The sequence below is a fragment of the Mustela nivalis genome (assembly GCF_964662115.1).
Source record: "Mustela nivalis genome assembly, chromosome: 2".
NCBI lineage: Eukaryota > Metazoa > Chordata > Mammalia > Carnivora > Mustelidae > Mustela > Mustela nivalis.
Genome location: NC_139021.1, coordinates 120,854,044 through 120,865,215, shown reverse-complemented (window position 1 = coordinate 120,865,215; position 11,172 = coordinate 120,854,044). Strand labels below are relative to the sequence as shown.

The 11,172-nt window shown below is 47.6% G+C and overlaps 1 long non-coding RNA gene across 1 annotated transcript; it reads left to right on the top strand.

Annotated features, from left to right (window-relative positions):
* The first annotated feature begins 9,507 nt into the window (after window positions 1–9,507).
* On the top strand, window positions 9,508–10,872 carry LOC309858159. Its single transcript, XR_014308071.1, has 3 exons — window positions 9,508–9,596; window positions 10,042–10,245; window positions 10,597–10,872. It is a non-coding gene; the product is annotated as an uncharacterized lncRNA (long non-coding RNA).
* Window positions 10,873–11,172: the final 300 nt, after the last annotated feature.

The window sequence follows — 11,172 nt, the reverse complement described above, 5'->3', positions numbered from 1 at the left end:
GATTAGTATTTGGGTCTATTTCTTTTCCAGAAGAAAGAATGCATGTTGAATTGTATTTCTAATAGATGAATCCCAAGATGATTTTCAACCCTTAAGGAAGGTCAAGAACCTACTATCGTGTCATATCTCACTCAGAAAACATGCTGTTGGACCGATGAGGACAATACAATAGCACCATCATCACTAGGGCTGTGCAGCTTCCCATTTCCACATGGCCATGTTGTCCCTCTTAGCTCAGGGCCACCAGAAAGGGCAGCTTGGGTGGGGGGCACCATCATCACTAGGAGTGGGGAGCTTCCCATTTCCATATGGCGATGTTGTCCCTCTTAGCTCAGGGCCACCAAAAAGGGCATCTGTGGGGGACCACAGGCCAAGGCTGCCTGTGGCTGGGGCAGGCAGAACTCTGACTTAAAGCTCAACTAGCTAATTACACGGCTAATTACACTGCTCATGACAGGTAGAGTCCCACTGTCTGCGAGCTCTGATATAGGAAAGGCTGAGAATTTCCCTTGTGATTCCCTCTCTGACCCCTAGGATATGTAGCAAAGTTACATTTAATTTTCAAACATTGAGGGACTTCCCGGTTTTCTTTTCATTATGACTATGGTTCAATTCCCCTGAGGTCTAAGAATATAACCTAGTTAATTACAGGCTTTAAAATGTGTATACTTGCTTCATGGTCCAACATTACTCATCAACTTGGGTAAATATCTTAGGACCCCTTGAAAGCAATGTATTCTGTACTTAATGGGTAATGTTCCATATATGTCAATTTGGTCACATTTGTGACCAATGTTTCATCTGCTTTTTCTATCAGATATTGAGAAAGATATATTAAAATCTTCAAACAGTGCTATTCTAGTCAACATTGCATTGGGGAATCTATCAAGTGTTAGAAGGTAAGAGAAATAAAAAGAATAAGAATTGAGGGGATAATTGTGACCATTCACAGATAATATGAGGGTGTACATAAAAAATACAAAATAGTCTATAAATACACTATTAGAATTCAAAATGGAAATCTTGTAAATATTAGAAGCAAGAAAGCAATCCAGAAAGCATCCAGGGGGAAGAGATTTCTTATGTATTGAGGAAGGAATGTCAGAATAATGTCAGATCTGTCCACAGAGACCTGGAAAGCCAGAAAGGGCAACAAGACATATTCAGGATACTAAATGAGAAGAACATGCAGCCAAGGATACCGTATCTAGCAAGACTGTCATTCAAAGAAGAAATAATACCCATTCTTCTGAAGCTGTTTCAAAAAATAGAAATAGAAGGAAAAACTTCCAAACTCGTTCTATGAGGTCAGCATTACCTTGATCCAAAAACCAGGCAAAGACCCCATCAAAAAGGAGAATTGCAGACCAATATCCCTGATGAACATGGATGCCAAAATACTTGACAAGATCCTAGCCAATAGGATCCAACAGTACATTAAAAGGAGTATCCATCATGACCAGTTAGAATTTATTCCTGGGATGCATGTGTGTGGTTTCACATTTGTAAATCATCAACATGACAGAGCACATTAATAAACAAAAGGACAAGAGCCATAGGATCATCTCAATTAATGCAGAAAAAGCAGTTGACAAAATACAGCACACTTTCCTGATGAAAACTCTTTGAAGTGTAGGGATAGAGGGTACCTTCCCCAGTTTCATAAAAACCATCTATGAACAGCCCACAGAGAATACCATTCTCAGTGGGGAAAAGGTAAGGCTTTTTCCTTAAGGTCAGGAACACAAAAGGATGCCCACTTTCACCATTATTGTTCAGCATAGGACTAGAAGTCCTGACCTCAGCAATCAGACTACAAAAATAAATAAAAGGCATTCAAATTGGCAAAGAAGTCAAACTCTCTCCTCATAGATGATATGATACTTTATGTGGAAAACCCAAAAGAATCCACTTCCAAATTACTAGACTCATACAGCAATTCAGTCATGTGGCAGGATACAAAATCAATGCACAGAAATCAGTTGGTTCTCTATACACTAACAAAGTAACTGTAGAAAAAAAAAATTAGGGAATCAATTCCATTTACAGTAGCACCAAAAATAGTAAGATACCTTGGAATAAACCTAACCAAAGAGATAAAGGATCTATACTCTAGAAACGACAGAACACTTATGAAAGAAATGGACGAAGACACAAAAAGTTGGGAAACAATTCCATGCTCATGGATCAGAAGAATAAACATGGTTAAAATGTCTACGCTTCCCAGAGAAATCTACACTTTCAACTCCACTCCTATTAAAATACAATTGGCACTTTTCATTGAGCTGGAACAAACAATCCCAGTGTATGGAACCAAAAAAGACCCCACAAAGCCCGGGACATGTTGAAAAATAAAACCAAAGCTGGGGTCATCACAATGCCTGACTTCAAGCTATATTACAAAACTGTGACAGCAGGATATTCACACAAAAACAGACACATAGATCAATGGAACAGAATAGAGACTCCAGAAATGACCCTCAACTCTATGGTCAACTCATTTTTGACAAAGCAGGAATGAATATCCAATGGAAAAAAGACAGTATCTCCAATTAGTGATGCTGGGAAAATTGGACAGCCACATGCAGAAGATTGAAACTCAACTATTCACTTATACCACACACAAAGATAAACTCAAAAGGGATGAGAGACCTCAGTATTAGACAGGAATCATCAAAATCCTAGAGGAGAACATAGGCAGTCGCCTCTTCGACTTTAGCCACAGGAATTTCTTCCTAGACACATCACTAAAGGCAAAGGAAACAAAAGCAAAAATGAACTGTTGGGACTTCATCAAGATAAAACCTTTACATCAAAGGAAACAGGCAACAAAACAAAGAGACAGCCCATGGAATGGGAAAAGATGCTTGGAAACGGTATTTCATATAAAGGGCTGGTATCCAAGATCTATGAAGAATTTCTCAAACTCAACACCCAAAAAACAAATAATCCAATCAAGAAATGGGCAGAAGACATGAACAGACATATCTCCAAAGACATGCAAATGGCTCACAGACACATGGCAAAATGTTCAACATCACTAGCCATCAGTGAAATACAAATCAAAACCACAATGAGATACCACCTTACACTAGTTAGAATGGCTAAAATTAACACGTCAGGAAATGACAGATGTTGGCGAGGATGGGGAGAAAGGAGAACCCTCCTACACTATTGGTGGGAAAGCAAGCTGGTGCAACCACTCTGAAAAAGAGTGTGGAGGTTCCTCAACATGTTAAAAATAGAAATACCCAGGGGCACCTGAGTGGCTCAGTGGGTTAAAGCCCCTGCCTTCGGCTCAGGTCATGATTCCAGGGTCCTGGGATTGAGCCCCACATCGGGCTCTCTGCTTGGCAGGGAGCCCACTTCCTCCTCTCTCTCTGCCTGCCTCTCTGCCTACTTGTGGTCTCTGTCTGTCAAATAAATGAATTTTTAAAAAACCTTAAAAAAAAATAGAACTACCCACCACCCCACAATTTCACTACTGGGTTTTTACCCCAAAGATATAGACATAGTGTAAAGAAGGGGTACCTGTACCACAATGTTCATAGTAGCAATGTCCACAATAGCTAAACTGTGGAAGGAACTGAAATGGCCTTCAACACATGAATGGATAAAGATGTGGTTCATATATACAAAGGAACATTCCTCAGCCATTAGGAAGGATGAATACCTACCATTTGTATCGATATGGATGGAACTGGAGGGGATTATGCTGAATGAAATAAGTCAGGTGGAGAAGAACAATCAGCATATGGTTTCACTCATATGTGGAATGTAAGGAAAAGTGTGGAGGACTGTAGGGGAAGGGAGGGAAAACTGAATGGGAAGAAATCAGAGAGGGAGAAAAACCATGAGAGACTCTGGACTCTGGGAAACAAACTGAGGGTTACAGAAGGGAGGGGGACAGGGTAACAGGGTGATGGGTATTAAGGAGGGCACATGGTGGAGGCCAAGAAAAACAAGGCTGTACCCACCTTGAGTCTAGCAGTGACATAAGTGCAGCCATCTTGATGTTCCAGATTATCACAACATATTTCTTCGGTTCTGACCTACTTAAGTTAGCACTTTAAACAGTCCCTCTCTCCTTTAATGATTGATTTAAACTCCTGGACTGGAAAAGGGTTTTTTGTAAAGTAGCAAAAAAACTTATTTGACATTCATTTTCTTTTTGTTATACTAATTATGTTTTGCTATTTTCTCCCATGTCTCCCCACCTGACTTCAACACCTTCACTGTCATAACATCCACAGGTGATCCTTTCCACTTGGGAAGATCACCTGAGCAGTATCCCCTGGACTCAGCTGCCTCTGTCTTTCATAACTCCCCTACACATTCCCCAACTGACCAGTGTTGACCCAAGTAGGTAGGGACAACTCTGCCCCTGTTCAGCAGGAAGAAGTTACAGAAGATGAGACCTTCTACCTTCAACTACCTTAAAGATTTAAGGGTCAAAATTGTTTAGGGGGAAATGATGAGGGAGCAGAAGGCTGACTGAGGACAAAGCAAAAGCTGGCACCTTAACCCCACCTCCACCCCCTCCCCTCGGTAATAAGTGTGACATTCCTCAGACACCCGTCTGCCCTAAAAGAAAAACAATCAGAGATCACAATCCTTCGAGATAGGAGTCTCCCCCCATCTACAAATGTCCTAGTAATTTATGACAAAGAAGGTATCTTATCAATAGCCCAACTTCCAGAGACAAATAATTCAGTTCCTTAAGTCCTAATGTCACCCTCCCCTTCATAAAACTGAAGGAGACTGAGGCAGAAGGAAATGTAAATAAAGTTAAATTTCTTCTAAACCTAAAACTCACTGACAAGGATGTTTGATATGTGTCATTCCACCAGAAAACTTCCAATTGTCTTCATGTCAGTGCCTCATTAGAGGGAAAAACAGCCTTGGCTTGACAAATGCCAGGCCTCCAATATCCTGACAGTCTTCTTTACCATGACATCCCTTCTTAACATCCCCTACCCAACTCATTTACCCCGGGTTCAAGGAAGGCTGACTAAAGGTTTCAAAAACAACATGCCATACCAAAGACCAATCAGGAATAGAATAGCTTAACATTATAATAAATCATGTCAGGAAAAACAGGAACATAGGGTCAGCAGTCGTGGCCCAATCACCTACTGCCGAGCCAGCAGTCATGGCCCAATTACCTATTGCCGAGTCCATTCCTACTCTGTCTTTAAAAACTCTGATTGTAGGGGCGCCTGGGTGGCTCAGTGGGTTAAGGCCTCTGCCTTCGGCTCGGGTCATGGTCCTGGGATCGAGCCCCACATCGGGCTCTCAGCTCCACGGGGAGCCTGCTTCCTCCTCTCTCTCTGCCTGCCTCTCTGCCTACTTGTGATCTTTGTCTGTCAAATTAAAAAAAAAAATTAAAAAAAAAAACAAACTCTGATTGTAATCCGGTTCAGGGTCCAAGGCCCTATTTCTCTTTGTTGGGTATGCTTGGGCCCAAGCTTAAGCTTGTTGAATAAACCCTCATGTGATTGCATTGGTGTTGGCTCCTTGGTGGTCTCTCAGACATGAAAACTTGGGCACAACATGTTGTGATGAGCACTTGGTGTTACAAACAACTAATGAATCATTGAACACTACATCAAAAACTAATGTTGTAATGTATGATAGCTAACTGAACATAATAAAATGAATGAATGAATTAATTAATATGCTTTCAACATGAAAAACATGTAATAATGCATACAGAATTTCAGATTTGCATGATGAAATATTCTCAAGATATGTTTCACAGCAGTGCAAATACACTTAACACTACTGGACTTTATACTGAAAATGTTGAAAATGGCAAAGTCAATGTTGCGATATTTTACAATTTTTAAAAGTACATTGTGTATGATTCCATTTTTATAAAGATTTTATTAATTTATTTTAGAGGAGAGAGCACATGACATGAGAGTGGTGGGAGAGGCAGGAGGGGAAAGAGAGAATTGTGAGCCCGCATTGCACTGAACACAGACTCTATATGGAGCTTGATCCCACACCATGAGATCAATTTCTGAGCCAAAATCAAAAGTCACCGGTTAACCAACTGAACCACCATCCATCTCCTTGGGCATTAGTATTGGTGCATTCTCTGCTCTCTCCAACACCGCTGTGCTGAATACTCCTGAAAATGCATCTATGAAAAATCCTGCCAGAGTTTCCTGGGGTGAGTCTGAGTATGAGCACTGCTAGGTGATGGATGCCCCTGCACCCTGGGATGGGTGCTTCTCACTGTTCTCTCAGACAGGAGTGCCCATCACACTTCTCTCCAGGAAACCCCCATGTCCTCAGGCACCTGAGGGCCACCCGGCCCAGGAATTCACCTTCTCTAGCAGAGGACAGATGGGACTTCCTTCTCTATTCAGGAATATGAACCCTGATCCTGGGAAAGGAGAGCTCTCCTGGGACTCATGGTCCAGAGAGGCAGCTGTGGCCACCATGTATGTGACAGAGCCAGAGTGGCTGGGCCTTGGAGGGAATGAGTGCCTTCAACCAGCTTTGTGTGGGGCATGTGGGAGCAGCAGCCCCTGCTTCTTGGGGAGCAGTGATGTGTGCAGAAGAAAGGAGGCTAAGCCACACCACAGTCCCACCCTTGGTCCTGACACCAGCAGGAAGGGAGCTCTGAGGACAGACTCCAGGAAGATTCTCATCCAGGGAAAAGGGGCCTGCTGGAGGGCACTGAAGCTGCCAGCATGGCTGCAGGCCTTTTGCAGAGGATCACTTCTGGCACTTTCTTAGCATATTGTCCGTGTTTGTGTGTGGACAGTGATTGGCCCACTCAGTGCTGGTGCACTTCCAGAGGCAGACTAGAAACCTTCCAGTGCCTGCTTATGGGTCAGAGGACCCCTCTGCAGAGAAGCAGAGGATGCCCCTCTTCCTCCGGCACTGGGGAAGGCAGCCACCCTCCTGGGGAGGACCTGGGCCAGGCATGTGTTCTTTCTGAAGTCCCCACATTCAGTGGGCATTGCTGTGCTTGAGAAAGGCCCTCTCAGCTCCAGAATCAGGAGCCATGAGGGGTTGTCTTCCATCCTGGCCCAGGATCATGACCTGAAATGATCTTGTCTTTGAGGACAGGTCTCCTTCAGGAACCAGGGAGGGGCAGGCCCTGCAAGAGCTCTTCATTCGAGGAGGAGTCATGGAGAGAGTGTGTGTCTCATTGGCCCAGCAAAACAAAACAACAACAAAACCCAAAGCCCAATGCTCAGGTTTGAACAGAAGCAGAATTTCAATGTTCTGTTTGGGGGCAGCCACCTCCCCTCTTACGTAGCCTTGGGGGACCCCCAGGAAATTCTTCTTTGTTCTTATGCTCTCAGAGGGACCAGCTGGTCCATGTCCCAGGAACCCTACCCTGTCCCACTGCTGAGGAAGACCCATACACAGGGACCTGGTGTCAGAAGTGTGGTCTCCCAGGGGCCTGGCAGCTGCATGAAAGGGCTGGATGGCTTTTGGGGGTAGGGGTGATCATTGGTGACACTCTACCATCCCCCATTGCACTCTGCAGTCCAGGCTCTCCCAGCTTAGGTCAATCACCAGCACCCCACATGCTCCTGCCATGGGAGCGATCATTCAGCATCACTGCATTGCACAGAGGTGGAGAACAAGGCCCAGAGAGGGGAGGCAAGTGGCTCCAGTCACAGGACTGGTCGGCAGAGGGACTGGAAAGTCAACCCTCCTGAGCCCCTGTGAGCCCAGCCAGAAACACCCTGAGCCCAGAGCGAGCCCTCTCCTGCCTGTCCAGCCACACACTGGCCTCCGAGCTGGATGATGGACTGTTCTTCTTGGCCCTGAGGGTGTTGCTGTCCAACTTGGAAGGGGAGTGCAGCTGGTAGGACAGGCTGTAGCTACAAGAGAGAGGGACACATCTGAGCTAGCAGGAGCCACACTATGGTCTCATAGTGGACACACTGGGAGCAAGATGGGAAAGAAGAAAGAGGTCAGAGGAAGCTGGGCAACGAAGGAGGGGTATCAGGACCCCTGGCAAGAACCCAGATCCATAGCATGGGGAGGGGAGACAGGCCAGGCTGATGGTCAGGGGGTCCCCAAGGGGCTCAGGGGGGTTGCCAGAGCACTGGGAGAGGACAGGGTCTGGAGTCTGGTGTCCATCACCATCTTGGGCTACTTGGGATTAGGAAGAGATATCCACCCCCCCCCCCCCCACCCAAGTCCAGAGGGAGCTACGGCACAAAAGGCCTCAGCTTACTCTTCTGTCAATTGGGCTATAGAAGTGGGGTGTCCCAGGGTCCCACATGCCTGTAGAAAAGTCTGTTGGCCTTGGATCTTCATCCCTGACCCACTGTGCTCCCAGTCCTGAGAAAATGATTTGTACTCCCTTGAGGTCCTTCTGAGTAGAGGACAGCCTGGGGGTTTGGGGGACTGAGGACCCATGTTTGCAGAATATGGCAGAACACTGGGCCACTGGTCTTCAGGGCCCCCATTGGGAAGAGGTTCCAGAGTCAGTGCTCTGGTCAGTGTGAGGAGGCCTTAGGAAGGAACCAAGAACCAGGACAGGAGAGGGAAATGGGGAGAAGGTAGGTCTCTGAGGTTTCTCACATCGCCCTCAGAGCCCTCAGGTCCTACTCCTGGGAGAGACACAGAGACACACAGAGAAGACAGAGACAGAGAATAAACACAGAGAGGGAACCAGGAGAAGTCACAGACTTTCTTCCATCAGGTTGGAAACAACATCCCATCACCACGGTCCATTCTATTCCTTAGAGTGCAGTCAGTCACACACGCCGTCCACCCTGGAGGGGAGAGAATTCCACAGGGATGTGTGACTAGGATTCAGGAATGCCAGGAACCACTGTGGGGACTGCCCAGCACATGGGAGCCCCTGGAAATCTGTGTTGCCAGAGGACAAGGTCGAAATCAGTTCACTGCAACCTTCCCATGGAGGCTGGGAGACAGGCAGGAGGCGGGTGGCTTTGCCCAGACCCCAGAGCAGATCCAGGCCCCTCTGAGCTGTGTTCTATGCCCCGTCCAGTACCCCACTCATCCTTGCATTGCCACATGTGTGTCCCAGCCTCCTGTGATAGCAGGAACATATGTAGAGGTCCACCCCTGATGGCATTCCTAGAAGTAGAAGCCAGAAGACCCAACTGTACAGATGGGAGCCTGGGGAGACCCTGAGAAGCACAGGGTCTGTCCATGGTCTCAGTTCTGGGCATGAGCAGAAACCTGGTCTGAACCCAGCTTTGTGTTCTCACAGCAGGGACACCGTCTGCACTCAGGCCTCGTGGGGGTTGTGGGTAGGCTGTGTGTGTCACTATATGGATGGGGCATAGGGTAGAGGGTGAGCATCGAGAACCTGGGGGAGAGAGACCCTCAGGGGGTTCTGGTGTGAGGAAGCAGTCAGGTAAGTGGACCCCAGGAAGTAGTAACTTCATTTCCTGACAGCAGAGCCCAACAGAATTTGGAACCCAGGTAACCAGGCACCCACATTCCAGAGACAGCCCCGTGCCCAGCTCATTTCATTAGAGATCCTCAAAAGAACATGTTTGCGTATTGCATCCCAAAGTGTGGAGGCTGAAGGCAGAGGAAAGTGCACCCTGCAAGCACTTTCCCTCACAGGGATGTCATATCAGGTCATCTCTGGTCATTTGGTTGGAAGTACAGAAAGGTGACACGATGAGTCCCCAAAACAGCCCCCAGCTCCATATGTTCTGATCTGACTATGCAGCCCCAGGTCCCCACCTTGTGTGTGTGAGTGTTTGTAAAGAAGGCTCACATGGGGTGCGCCCCACCCCATACACGAGCAGGTGGACTAAGGGTCAGATGCCTGGTGGGCAGGTCATGTTCACACCCCAGGTCAAGGCTGCTGGGTGGGACAGGGTGTAGGGGGCTGTGAGTTCCACCCCAGGGTTTATCCTATGTCCTGCAGGTATGGGTCCCTGTCCCAGGTGTGGGGCTGTGCATGCACAGGTCTGTGTCTGATCTGGGAGCAGAAGGGGGACTGGGCAGAAGGACAGTGAGGATGGCCGGGCAGGGCTGTGATGCATGTGGGTCGGCTACCATTCTCTGTCTTTGCAGAACATCAGGGATGATGAAACAGGAAGGAGGCTGGTGGATACCTGCTCCATCTCCCTGACACAGGGAGTGACCATAAGGGCTCTCCAGGAGCAGGGACTGGGAACTGCCTGTGAAGGCTTCTGACATTGCCCAGGCCACTGTCCCTGGTGGTACCACACCAGACTGTGGTCCAGGACCTGGAGCCCAGGGAGGCCAAGTCTGAGGGTAAGAAGGCTGGGGCTGGGTGTATGTGGGTGTCTGGGGATGGGTCGGTAGTGGACTCCACAGGCAGGAGACCCCAGAGGCTGGTTTGTGGCCAGGAGCAAGGACTGTGCTCAGAACACCCAGTGGGTGGACTGCAGTTGGGGAGATATCCCGGTGGGGGTTCCTTCCTGGCTGTAGCTTATCTGGGAGGCCCTGGGCTGAGCTCTGTCTCTGCAAAGGAATGCAAACATGTTCTTCATTCCAGGATCTCCAACGAAATGAGCTGGGCAGGGGGCTGTCTTTGGACTGTGGGTGCCTGGTTACCTGGGTCTAGCTCTGATGAGCCAGAGCTGGCCTCAACTTCACCCACAGCTCCAGACAGGGGGATGGTGCTTGGAGAGACCTCAGCAGGAGACCAGAAGCCAGCAGGGTATCAGGCACCTGCCCAAGGAGAGCCTGACGCTGTGCCAGAGGAGCTGGTGCCTGCCCCTGCCCCTGCCCCTGCTCCTGTCCCTGTCCCTATTCCAACCCCTGCCCCTACTCCTGTGGGGCTCCCAGAGCCACATTAAGAGCCCACAGCCCTGCTCCTTGTACAACGGTCCCTTGTTCTATCCCCCCGAACCCAACGGCCCATAGGAATGTTTCATCCCCTACTTGTATATTCTTTTTCTCCGGTACATGGTTAACTGTTATTTTATCTTTCCACATTCTGTGTACTGTTTATTATTTGTTTTAAATAAAATTACTTGCTTTCACTTGAGCATGTCACAAGCGTTAAGCACATTCCCAACGCTGTGCCACCACACCACAGAATATCGCTGTAGGACATCTTCCTTCCCCAAAGGAGACCCTGAACCCAAAGCCCTCCCTGTACATTTCTCCTCCAGCCTAGCCTCTCACAACCCTTAAGCTGCTCTCTCTCTCTGTTCCTTTACCTGTTCTGGATGT